The sequence below is a fragment of the Lissotriton vulgaris genome, chromosome 7 (genome assembly GCF_964263255.1).
Source record: "Lissotriton vulgaris chromosome 7, aLisVul1.2, whole genome shotgun sequence".
Lineage (NCBI taxonomy): Eukaryota > Metazoa > Chordata > Amphibia > Caudata > Salamandridae > Lissotriton > Lissotriton vulgaris.
The window spans coordinates 1371135132-1371148972 of record NC_141695.1 but is presented as its reverse complement, the minus strand read 5'-3'; positions in this window follow the sequence as shown (position 1 = coordinate 1371148972).

The following is a 13841-nucleotide window of genomic DNA, read 5'->3' as shown; positions in this document are numbered from 1 at the left end:
CAGTTTTTAGCAAAAAACTTGGCAAGATTAAAGGTTTCACTCATGTCATAAAAGTCAAGGATGGTACTATTCCTGTTAAACACAGACTGAGAAACGTACCTTTTTGTGTTTGAGATCAATTGGAGAAAGAACTTAATGATTTGTGTACAAAGGGGATCATAGAACCTATAGAATCTTTATTGTGGTTGTCCCCTTTAGTTGTCGCGAAGAAAAGAAAATGGTGATCTTTGTGTTTGTGTCGACCTACGCAGCTTAAATAAAAACATATGAGTGGATTCTCATCTCCTTCCAAAGATCGATGACATGTTAAGTTTGATTCATGGTTCTAAGTGGTTCTCCAAGCTAGATTTGGCGTCGGCGTACCACCAGGTCATACTTGATCCCTCTTCTAGACATCTCACAGCATTTGTTTCACCTTTTGGATCTTATCAATATTGCCGTATGCAATTTGAGTTGGCCTCTGCGGCAGCTGTATTTCAAAGGAATATGTTGGGTATACTCTATGATACCAAAGGTGTAGTTGTCTTCCAAGACGATGTGTTAATACATGGTGATTCAAATGAGTCACATGATGAAGCTCTTTTTCATGTACTTGAAGTTATGCAGGACAGTGGTGTTGTTTTGAAACATGAAACGTGTGTGTTTAAAGTAAAAAAAATTGAATATTTGGGTCATGTGTTGTCGGAACAAGGCATTGAACCTAGCCCTGCACTCATCAAGGCCATTGTTGATAGTCTGGCTCCTATAGACAAGAATGGGCTTAAGTCGTTCATAGGACTTTGTGAGTTTTATTCTCAATTTGTACCAGACTACGCTTCAAGGGCTCAACCTCTTACCAACATGCTTAAGAAAAGTATTCCTTTTCTTTGGGAGTATAATTCTCAAAAGGCTTTTGAGTGGATTAAAACACTGTTGGTGTGTCCAAAAGTTCTTAAACCTTTTGATCCACGTGCCATGTGCACTATCACTGTTGATGCCAGTGGTTTGGGTTTAGGTGCTGTCCTTACCCAATCTATTAATGGGGTAGAAAACACTTTAAGATTTGCCTCAAGAGTTTTGCGTGGTACTGAATTAAATTTTGCCGTCATCGGAAGAGAACCTTTGGCCTGTTGGTGGGCTGTAAGGAAGTTCAATTTCTATGTTTGGGGAAGGCATTTCCAACTACGTACAGATCACAGTCCCCTTGTCTCTATTCTGTCAGGTGAAAAATTGAAAGAATAAACTCCGAGAATAGCTCGTTTGTCTACAAATCTATTATAGTATGATTTTGAAGTGTCATATATCCCGGGAAGTAAAAATGGGAGAGCTGATCATTTTTCAAGGTTTCCTGTTGAAGATGAATGTGAGTTGGATTTGGAAGTTGAGGATGAATGTTTCATTGCTAGTTTAGTAGTGGATGACATGTATGCTGTTAGTGAGAAGGAATGGAGGGATAAACTTGCAAAGGACAATTTACTCTTGTGTGTTGTTAAGCATGTTAAAGAAGGATGGCCCAAAGAAAAAAATGTTTGATTTGTGTTACAGACCTATGTGAAGGTTTCTGTAGAACTGTCTATAGAAGATGGTCTGTTGGTACAGACTCATTCCCCCTGATGTTTTGAAGTTACGTTTGGTGAAGGGAGCACATGAGGGACGTTTGAGAAAAACTCTTACTAAGAGGAGGCTACAAGAGTATTTTTGGTGGCCCCAAATGGATAAAGATGTTGATTCATATGTGGGTGGTTGTTTGGTATGTTCTGGTGCTGAAAAAAGTTTTAATGCCAGAACTCCACCTTCACAACCAATAGAATTACCTGATGCACCATGGCAGAAAATTGGCATTGATCTTGTCGGACCGTTCAATGTCCTCAAGGTGTGCCATAGTGACAATTGATTATTATTCTAAATGGCCTGTGGTACTTTTTTTGGTGAACCTAGTTCAAGAAATAGAATAGACTTTCTTAAAGATATTTTTTTACGTGAAGGGTTTCCTTCAACCATTGTCAGTGACAATGGTGTACAGTTTGTCAGCCAAGAATTTGAACAATTTTTGAAGCAAGGTGGTATTATTAATTGTAAAAGTTCACTTTATCATCCACAAACGAATGGATTAGTTGAATGAATGAATAGTGTTCTCAACAATTGTGTGCAGTGGGCTTTGGCTGGAAAATATAATGTGCAAAATGCGGTAAGATCCATGCTGTGGTTCTATCGCACCACACCCCACTCATCCACCAAAGTTTCTCCTTATGAACTTTTGCGTGGGAGGAAACCTTGTTCCAAAATCTGTCCTGGTTGGATGTCCAAATGGGTGTAGATGGACTCTATTACTGGTTTAGATGATACCGTTAGAGAGATTGTTTCTTTGGCACAGTCTAAGAAAAGAGCTTATTTTGATTTGAGGAAAAGAGCTCTTTCCCATACTTTTGCTGTAGCGGACATAGTACGTGTAAAGTTTCCAATGTATAAAAAGAAAGGTTGTTCGAAATTCTCAAATTCAATGGTCAAAGACAAAATTCAGAGAAACGCTGTTAGTGGTGGAATGTATCAAGAATTGTAAGAAATTCATGCAGTAGGATATTGCAAACCGAATCCCCAATTGGAAATGATATTTCTTCTTCTCCAGGTCATTCCTCTACTGTCTTGCGTAGGAGCAATAGACGGCGTTTTGTTCCTTCCAGATTTCTTTAAATTTTCATATTGTATAAACTTTTGGTTTTTGTTGATTTTTATGTATTATTGTTATTTTTATTTTGTATGAGGAGGAGGATAATGTCGTGGTCTTATTTGTACAAAGTGTAAGCATGAGCCTTCTCGTGCCTGATAGCTAGGAGTTCTTTATTAGGAACCAGGGATTTGATAGTCGGCCAAAGGTGAAAGGGCCTTTTTGGAGACTGACATCTCCAAATGGAACTCTGTCTAGTCAAACGATCAGAACCTACTTTCTGAAGGTCAGGAAAGAATAAAACCCTGGCTTTTCCCTCTACTTGTCCGTCGCATTTGTTGACTTCCTTTTGGCAACTGGTTTTAACACCACGAAAGCCACCTGGTCAACACAGTTCCTCACACATACCATAAATGCATAGGTACAAAATGAGTGCTAGGGCTCAAGGATCCTCTCAGGCAGCTCTGCTTGCTGTGCTCACTGCTGCCTTTGTTCACCCTAACCACAGTCTGCACCTTTCAGTGAATTCGTTTCTATCAGTTATCTTGCTATGTAAATGGTCACATGCAATGGCGAGTGATTTCTTGCATTCTTGATGAAATACCAGTCCATTCATTGCTTTTTCCCAGTTTGTTCAGATTGAGAACCCTTCCACATCTGCAGCAGAGACCGATTGCTCCAGATTTGTCTCTTTCTGCTGTGAGAAGCATGCCCAGTGTTCTTTATCCTTTGCTTCTTGGTATTTGAAAGTCCAGCATTTATAATGGATAGCAAACTACACGTCGGTGCCACAGCAGCCAGCCAGTCATACATCTCTGATCGGTTGAGAGAAGGCATACTAGTAGAATAGCGCTGGCCAGGCACATTAAGGCGCTAATGAATCAGTGGGAGGTTAGCTCTTCCTGAGTGGGAGCCTGCATGTAAAATATAAGACTCTCTAACCCAATAAGAGAAAGTGTATTGTAAAAGAAAGCTTTTCAGAACATACCTTCAGATAGAAACTGCACATTCTGCACTATTCTTATATCTTAGAGTTACTAACCCAACAATGTCTAAATCCAGAACGCAAGTAAAGATGGGGGAAGTACGAGAGAAGGAACTGAACTCGCTTTGCTTCTCGGTGCAATGTGGACAGGTATTAAGGCAGTTTCCAGTGCTGCTTTTAGCACCAACCAGTACTTAATGTATGTATGTGGTTGAAGCAGGTGGTCACTTGACACTTATTTTTGGCTTGAGACAAGAATCAGAGAGTGAGACAGGCCGCAAAGGAATAGCAAGGTGCAAAATAAAGACGATCAAACTGACAAAGGGGAAAGCAGGGATGAAAAAGAACCTGCTTCAGTGAGATAAAGACAAGAATTGTAGGATTGTGGAAGAAAGAATGAATGGGGAATAAAAACTAGGCAGCCTTGGTATTTGGGAAGCTTGATGCTCAGCAGGACCGTAGAGAGCTTCTAGGAAATTTGTCTTTGCACTTTTTTTTCTCCATAGTATGCACTGTTTGCAAAACAGCTCTGCTTTGCTCTACTGCATACATGTGCCCTGAGGTGATGGGGCTGCGCTAATGACACTACTTTGAAGCTTAACGATGTGTTAATTATTATCTGCGACTGACTAACAACCACCTATTTAAAAAACTGCCCGAGGGAGAGCCGAACTGCGAGCCTGAGAGGCAGAGGCATGAAAAGTGAGCAGGACACTATGTGACAGCTGCGAGGAAAGAGGAGCGGCGCTTTACTGTGCCTCAAACTGATCGGTTTTAGGTGGCTGGAAGCTCACTTGTGAGTACTGGTGTCATAACAATGTCTGGAGTGCCATCTGACAAGCAGGGGCAACTGGGACCAACCGTGGGGTTTGAGGCTAAAATGGATATCCCGGAGCCTAACTTACTATGGATCCTGAGCAACTGTGCCAATAACCCCTTTAGCACTTGACTCTCAGGGTTAGCATGGTCCGAGAGGTCTAAGCTTCCACTGGGATGTAAATACCGGAAGTGAGCACAGGTTCACAACTCAAAATGTGTGCAGCAGGAATAAATTATTGTCCAGCTAAATACTCATATTTATTTAAAAAAAAGAGAAGCATTTTTTTTTACTGCCACCAACACAAAGACAAATGTGACATTCACAGAAAGCTACACAGTCTTCCAGAGGTCAGGGCTCCATTGTTTCATAGGGAGTTCCCTTTGTCCCACTCTCCCCTCGCTTTAGTAATTGTTATTATTCCCCAGTCACTTTAATGCAGCATCCACGGTAAGTGCCATTAGTAATCGAGTACCAAGGATCCACACCAACTCTGTATGAAAGTCAAAAGTGTTCCAGTGCCACAGCCCAGCCCTATATACCAAGCAAGTTCCCGAAGGGCTGACTGGTCCAAATGCAGTCTTACCTGCATCTGCAGGTTCAGAGCATCTGGAGTTCCTGAGCGTGCCCCTTCTGCGGACAGTGAAGCAGCAGCAGCTGTTCAATTTAGTTCAACGCACGCTGCCCAGGTGGACTGCACTCAATGGTCTCTTAGTTCATCACTCCTGGTCTCACACCTGCAATAATTGGAGGCTTCTCGTTGCTTCTTCTCACAGTGTAAGTCTTTGGCCCATCACATGGTGGAGGGGGTTGGTGCAAAGCTCCTGATCCCTCCTCCCACTCTAGGTGCATAGGGGTTCCCATAGGGGCCTCACTCTTTCGGCCAAACTCTAAGTCAGCTCATATTTCTTGCTATTTACAGTGATGCCCTCAGGCATAAGGGGACGCCATTTCTCTACTGTGCATGGGCACCAAACCTATTGGCACAGTAGATGCCTGCTTGGCGGCCCGGCTGGCATACCGGGTCACTGGCTCTTCCCCGTGCTAGACCTATGCCCCCCTCCACACAGCAATCCATCCACAGGGTATACAACGTTTAGCACGCATTTTTTACAACGCACTACCATTACAACGCAGGCATTACCACGCATACCATTACAACGCATTGCGCTGGGGGGCGCTCTAGGATAGGGAATAAGTTTAATTTTATATCCAACACCTTCCCTAGTGTCCACGGGGACTGGAGTTGGAATATAAAATTATACTTACCACTATCCAGCACCTCAAAGCGCTATGCGTTGTAACGGTATTCGTTGTAAATACCGCGTTGTAAAGGTTTGCGTGGTAATAGTATGCGTGCTAATGTCATACATCCCATCCACAGTGGCCCGTCCTGGCATACGGGGTCACCAATCCTTCACTGCACAGGCCTCTGGCCCGATCTCGCAGCGCTGTGATTACTGTTCATTTTGTGGTGGCCTCTCCTGGTAAATAGGGTTGCTGACTGCTTACTGCACCAGGGCTCCGGCCTGATTGGCAATGCAATATCCATTTCTCAATGCATAACAGCTCTCCTGTGGCCTTCAGGGGGTGTAGAATTTGTCCTGAACACAGGCAATTTTGTTTTTTCTGTCTCTGCCTAACATGAGCTGCATGCTACCCAGCATTAAGTGCTTTGTGCGGTGCAGGTCTAGGAGGTTGCTTCAGTTCGTACACTACTCTTCTCACATTTTCAATGATTCTAAAATTAAATGTGCAATAGCGTGGAAACATCAATGCACTTTCTTTCTCAGTGATCTTATGCTATTGATTCAACCAAATGCATGTCTGAATACCCACGCTTTTGGCCATATCATGACCTGTGTGTCTTCAGGTGGTGCCTCTTCTCCCTCTTGAACAGGTATCCTCACATCTCCCCTAATCAGATTATGTATAGCCTTAAAGAATTTCATTTTCAAACAATATTGTTAACAACCACAAAAAGGACTTCCTTTTAAACCAGGAAATAGTTATTTACCCACAAATCATGTTCAGTGTCAACAGCCAATAACAGAACAGCACGACCGCCAACTGCCCAATCTCAGCGCAGCACACTGGGATGTATCAACCAATAACATCACAGTGCAAATACCTACTGACCAATCCCAGTATGGCACATTGTCATGTTCTTCTAACTCCTTGCAGCAGCTCACCCTCCTTTACAATTTTTCTTGATCATTGCAATAAAAGCACAACAACAAATGCAAAGCAAATTCAACAACTTTGTCTCCTCCACTAAAACATCACACTTTCAGGCCTATTCTGACTCCCACTTGTGTAAAACCTCTAGCAGCGGGAAATCACTTGGATTGGTGCAGCTTAACCTCTACGAAAAAGGAACTACCACACCAACCAAACCTTACTCTCACACTAAGGTGTTTGTCCCTATCTCAATTGTATAGCTGACAATTTCTCATGACTAACACCACCAAACTTAGAAGACAATCACAACACAGCAGTGGTTAATTTGTCAAAATAAATAAGTGCTGGGGTTTTCGTCAGGAGGCAGCTCACACCAGCCAATTGCTCCTGTTAGTGCAGTCTAAAACCGAACTAACTGCTAGCCATAAAAGTGGGGAGAGGATGTGGAGTAATGTTCAGAGGTGCCGACTTCTGAGCTGGAGAACTAGGTTCAAGTTTCAGATTCAGCTCAACATCCTATGATTCTGGGCAAATCACTTAATCTCCCCGTAAATAAATGTGTCCTTGACTGGTGGTCATAAAAAGTGCTGGTATAGATGATTAAGTGCTGGTTCTGGACATCGGAAATCAACAGCTCAAATTAAGCCCTTCAACATAATGTCTTCTACACTGATAATTTATTACTATCCCAAGATCTTAGGCTACGGCGAGACTGATAACAACTTCATCTTCTATTTATTAAGTAAATCCACATCCGCACAACAACTTAATAAAGCACAGCATCCCACCACACAATATCAGCAAACCACTGCAGGCTAAACATAAGCAAATGCAATGCACAACCCTATTAATACTCACTCCTCCGATGCTACCACTCCATCCTAAATTGCTGGAACACTGCTATTCCTCAGATTCAGGACATGGGCTTTGGGACTAGACTGGGCTTGGGCAAATCTGGGGCTCTTGCATAAATACAGTATCTTCCTCTGTCTCAATAACTGAACCATACAACAAGCTACCATCTGAGAGCACGAAGGGATGTAGTTAAATATTTTTCATCTGATGGATCATTTTTTTTAATTTCACAATTTTTTTTATTGTCAGTTTCCAAAAAAAGACATTCTTAAAGAAAAACATAAGCATCATTGAAGGATCCAAATGGCGAGGCTGGGGTTACAATAGATCATTGAATGGGAAAATATCTGCAAGAGCAATGACAGCACAAGAATCAGAGTAACTTAAAATCTGAAAAGCTAAGAAAAAACATAAGGAAAACATATGAGAAAAGCAAAGGTCGGTTAAACAACATATTATCAATGATATACTTCATAAATAGTACCTACACTAGGGTGGCGAACCAGGTAATGCAGGCTTCTAAGGTTCATGGATAGTGTACACGGAGCAAAGTAAGTATCAGATGAGGCTCAATGGTAAATGTATGAGGTCATGCAGTCTTGAAGGTCTAGGGGTGAGCAATAAGATCATGGAGGTTTGTGTATGCTGAAGTAATTGTCAAGGGAATTCCAAATTTGTCTGTGAGTAGGGCACTATGGGGTATTTAGGAGTGAGATATTATCAGCACCTCTCAGATAGGTGATCCAATTTAATCTGATGGACCTTTTTAAGTTGACTGGTACAATAATGGAGTTAGCAATAATAAAACCATTCAATCTCTGTGAAGCCCATTTGGCCACACAACAAGGACCAGGAATGGATGACTGAAGTTATGTTGTTTATTGCATATTAACAAGCCATCCAAATAGAAAAAAATGTCAAAAGGATGTTGAAAATGTACAAGATTAGCGTTAATAAACTGAACTCACACAGCAGATTCATTCTCATAAGATCGAGGTATAAAATAATCACAGTCGCAACAATATAGAATACAAGGACTAGAAATATGTGTTCCATTAAGAAACTTTGATATTCCCTCCTAAACACTAAGGTCATCTCGTTTGAGATTCCAAGTTCAAAAAAATGATGGGTTCTAGAATGGGGTCTCAGGGCCATATGTATCAAGGCCAAATGGGTTCGCAAACGCCCAAATTCGCAGAATTTCGGCGTTTGCGAACCCATTTTCGCAAAATGGTATGTATCAAACAATTTGGGTGCAAAATAAGGAATCGCAAAATTTGCCATTCCTTATGTTGCGATTGCATTTAAGGAATCCCAAATTTTGCAATTCCTTAAATGCAATGTATCAAGGAAAAAAAAATCCAAAGTTAAGTTCTCTGCAAATTTCAATAAAAAATTTCAACACAAAATGCCCTTAAGGAATCGCAAATTACCGCCAACTTCTAGTTGGTGGTAAGTTGCGAATTCTTTTAAAAAAGCATTTTTTGGGAAATCCAAAGGTGCCATGTGACTCTCATACATGCCCTTAGGGCATGTATGTGCGCCATATGCGCACACATGTCATTTTCAGGGGTGCAGCAGGGTGTTTTTGAGACACCCCTGCACCCTTGAAATTCTTCTCAATTTGCGATTAGCAAATTGCGAATCGCAAATTTCCCATTCCTTCCTATGGGCCTCCTGGCCCATAGAAATGAATGGGAAAGTATTCCTTTATTGCGAATTCGCAATTTGCGAATTCGCAATTAAGGAATATTAGGAAATCGCTAAAAAATGCGATTTTCTTGATACATACCAATTTGCGATTCTGAAATAGCGATTTCTTAAAAATCTCTATTACAGAATCGCAAATTAGTACCTTGTTACATATGGCCCTAAAAGAGGTCTGGTAATGTGAGAAGGTGTCAGCATAGTGAAGACTCCAGTAGAAGTCTCCTAGAAATGGAACAAGTGTTCAGCCTGAAGCTTTACACTACAAGAATAAAAGAAGCAGAACGGTCTGCACTCTTCAAAGTCCAAGGGAATCTGGCCTAACTCTTACCAGTGGGAACATTAATTAAAACATGCAGAAAGGGAAAGAAAGGAAAAAAGAAGAACAGAAGTAAAAGATAGAAGAAAAAAGAGGCTAAAAAGAAGGAGAGCAAGGTCTCCTCCGAAAAATATAGTTGGAGCAGATAACAAAAAGCTGAAAAGCTTTAGCCATAATAATCAGTAGAAGAGGAACAATACAGATGAAAAAGGGGGGGGGGCAAAAATGTCTACCGCAAAATGAAAACAGCTGCAGCCATTTATAAATACCTCATATGTTTTCAGTGAGGAAAAGCCAGAAAAGACGCATGCTGGTGAAGATATGCTGCGTGGCTGCAGAAGACGAGAGAAAAGCTCTCAAATTGTGGAGAATTGCATGGAGAGCGAGAGTGCAGACTCTCTCAATAGCACCACTGATGAGAAAAAAAGGGGGAAGAAAAACGAGAGGGCAAGTACTCAAAATGGCGGCCGGTACACGGAGCAACACGGGAGCAAAGGTAAAGGAGACGTAATTAGGCAAAGGTAACAGTGAAAAACTTGCCTTTTTGCTCCCGGGGTGCTTCCAACACCCATTCCTGCGTCTGGCCAGCCGCATAAGTCATTTTAAAGGCCCCTCCGTGAACAGCACTGTTCCGGGTGCCGCAGAGGTAATTATGGAGCGGCCATCTTGGTTTACTGCAGCCGCCCGAATCAGTCTTTGCGCTTGCCCGAGGCCACGCAGTGGCCATAAAGAGGGCGGGCTCTTAGTCTCACAGGGCTGCCCCGCCCCTGTATGATGACCAGCTCCCTTCTCCTCCCAGGTTGGAGGAGGCAGGCTGTGTCACACGTCCGGGGCGGCTGGGTGGGGCCTCCAGGGGTACTTTAGTTCCTTGTCCCTGTTGGAGGGCCTCTTTGCCGCTCCGGACGCCGTCGCGCGGGCTCACTGGGACACTCTTTTGTCACCTCTGATCGCCGTCCAGAGGCCCGGCCGTGGTCGATGTGATGGGTTTTCCGAAGTACGATTGTTTGCTTCTCCTGCGGTGAGTCTGGGTGAATTTGTTGTGGTATCGCGTTCCCATGGAGAAGCATTTTTGGGCAGCTTTCATTGCCCGGTGGAAGTAGGTGGCAGCTTTTTTTGTCCGGTGGAAGTGGGGGTCAGTTGAGCAGGCTCGGGTTTTTGTTGGAGCCTCACTACGCGGTGGCCAGTTGTGAATAGGGGAGTCCTGCCGTCCTGCTTTTGCAGTAGTTTTCCATTCCTGCTCCGTGTTGCACTTCCCATGGGCCCTGACGGTGAGTTCTCGGGTGTAGCACTGTTGGTTGGTAGTCGGTCTGGTTGCATTCTGCTGAGTCCCCCTTTTTGTAGTGGTAAGCTCCCCGCTTACTATGTGTCTGCATAGCCTCCTTCATGTCATGCCTCCAGCGGCTGTGAAACGGCCCCTTCCTTTATGCTAATGTTGATAAGCTTTTCGAGGAGTCTATTGATTTATCAGGTTTAACTATGTAGGAACAAGTGCCTTTATAGGTAACACGGTTTGTGACTTGTCCGCAAGTCGGAGGTCTAGGGCAGGAGGAGAGGATGTGGCCATCTTGTGCAAGTTGCCCGTGGCTGGGCGGGCACTCGGTAATTATGATTTGCCATTGTGGCTCGTTAGCTGACTTTAACTCTCATTGTTTGCATAGAGTTCTCGATCTTCCCTGCCAAACTCTGCGATTGCTGCTTGTGCATGGTTTCACGGCTGTGTTGTGCAAGTCCGGCCTGCTAACGTTTGTGCTGTATGCTTAGGGGATGCGTGTATCGCTAGGGCCCCCCGTGTCCTCCGGGGCGGTTTGGAAGTTCCTCTCCCTGAGCATTTCAACTTCCGTCAGTAAATTGAATTTGTCGGGTGCATAGGCCCGACTAAGTCCGCGTCCTGCATGGGGTAGGATGGGCTTATTCAGTCGGGAACCAGTGGAGCACGTGTCACGTACAGCCATGAATTTTAGAGACTGCCTGCAGCCATTGAGAAATGACAAATATCCTAAATGTCGAAATTGTTCCCTATATAATTTTCGTTCCTATTATGTTGAGAAGGTGGCAGCTGGTTTTCAGGGGAAGTTCCTTGGGGTTTCTAGGGTGCCCGGTACACTCATGACGGTCCTGTGTCTGGGTCTCCCGGGTGTTCCTGCATGTGGTGGGTTGTTCCTGTGTTTCGCGCCGGGGCAAGCAGCTACTCCATAGCCAGGCTGATTTTCACGCATTTACATTTTAGGCGGGTACTTTTGGAAGGAATTGTACCGGGTGGTTTGATACTCCGTCATAAGCGCTTGACTTCGGGGGTCTCGGCTATTCAGTGTCTGGATCCAAAGTTTGGCAGGGTTGTATTGGCTCTTACCGCGGCGACCATGCTTAAGGCCATCTTGGCTTATTTGACCGTATTCATGGTTATTTGGCTGTGTTGGACCTGGTTTATAGGATATTGCACCCCCCTCCCCCCTGCTAAGCGGCCATTTTCCGTAAATGTCTGACATAATATCGACAGACAGAATATCGAAATACAAAAATATCGGCACAAAAATATCGACATCAAAAATATCGGAGTCATATCTTCATAAAGGTAAGTACAAAAATATCGAACAAAATAATATCGTAGTACAAAAATATCGAAATTAAAAATACTGTTTTTTTAAATGTATTAATAATAATGTAAAAATAATTTTAAAATACATATAATTTTACAAATATTAAATAAAAATATTAAAACAAAATTAAAACTACTACATATACATTCAAAATAAATAAAACACTTATTAATTTTCTTTTTTTTAATTTCATTTAATAGATTTAAAGTAAAAAAAAAATATTTTTACCCTGTACGCCTGTACCCCAAAAACCCAAAACTGACCCTGAACCCTAAAAATATCCCTGTACCCCAAAAACCCCAAACTGACCCTGAACCCTAAAAATATCCCTGTACCCCAAAAACCCAAAACTGACCCTGAACCCTAAAAATACCCCTTTACCCAAAAACTGAAAACTGACCCTGAACCCTAAAAATACCCCTTTACCCAAAAACTGAAAACTGACCCTGAACCCTAAAAATACCCCTTTACCCAAGAACTGAAACTGACCCTGAACCCTAAAAATACCCCTTTACCCAAAAACTGAAAACTGACCCTGAACCCTAAAAATACCCCTTTACCCAAAAACTGAAAACTGACCCTGAACCCTAACAATACCCCTTTACCCAAGAACTGAAAACTGACCCTGAACCCTAAAAATACCCCTTTACCCAAAAACTGAAAACTGACCCTAAACCCTAAAAATACCCCTTTACCCAAGAACTGAAAACTGACCCTGAACCCTAAAAATACCCCTTTACCCAAGAACTGAAAACTGACCCTGAACCCTAAAAATACCCCTTTACCCAAAAACTGAAAACTGACCCTGAACCCTAAAAATACTCCTTTACCCAAAAATAATTAATATTATTTAATTACCAATTAATTATTAATTAACAATAACAATAAAGTAAATATATTAGCACAGTAGCTGTAATTAATTTAATTTAATAATTAATATTATTTTTCCCAATTAATTAATGAAGAATAACAAAAAATTATATATAAAAAAATTACTCTAATGTAATTAACTAATTAATATTAATTAATTACCAACTAATTAATAATTAAAAATATGTACAAAATTATATTAATTAATTAATAATTAATATAAATTAATTACCAATTAATTATTAATTAAAATATGTACAAACATATATTAATTAATTAATTATTATTAAATTACTTCCCACCCTATTCCCCTATAAACCCATAACCCGCTACAGAACATATTTATCAATTAATCAATTAATTTAAATTAATTAAAAATTAATTCTCAATTAATTAATTAATAATTCCTACTAATTAATAATTAATTTAACATAATTAAATTACTTCCCACCCTATTCCCCTATAAACCCACAACCCGCTTCAGTAGTAAAAGACAATATTTAATTAAATTACATTAAAAATAAATATTAAAACATAATAAATACAATATAATATACACTAAATTTATTTAAAAATTGATATTAGTAACATCGAAGTTATTTATTTCGATATTATTGACATCGATATTTAAAACTTCGATATTACTGATATCATACTAATATCGATATTAAGACTGTCGATATTACTTACCTTTGATATTTTGTCCCATCGATATTTAAACTTCGATATAATTGTATATCGAAATTTAAAACTCGATATTTTGTCTGTGTACGATTTTCCGTATGTGTTCGGCGGGGTTGTAATGGCACTTTGTACGGCGGCCATGCTCTGTAGCAAACTCGATCCCACCCCCACCCCCTCTCGGC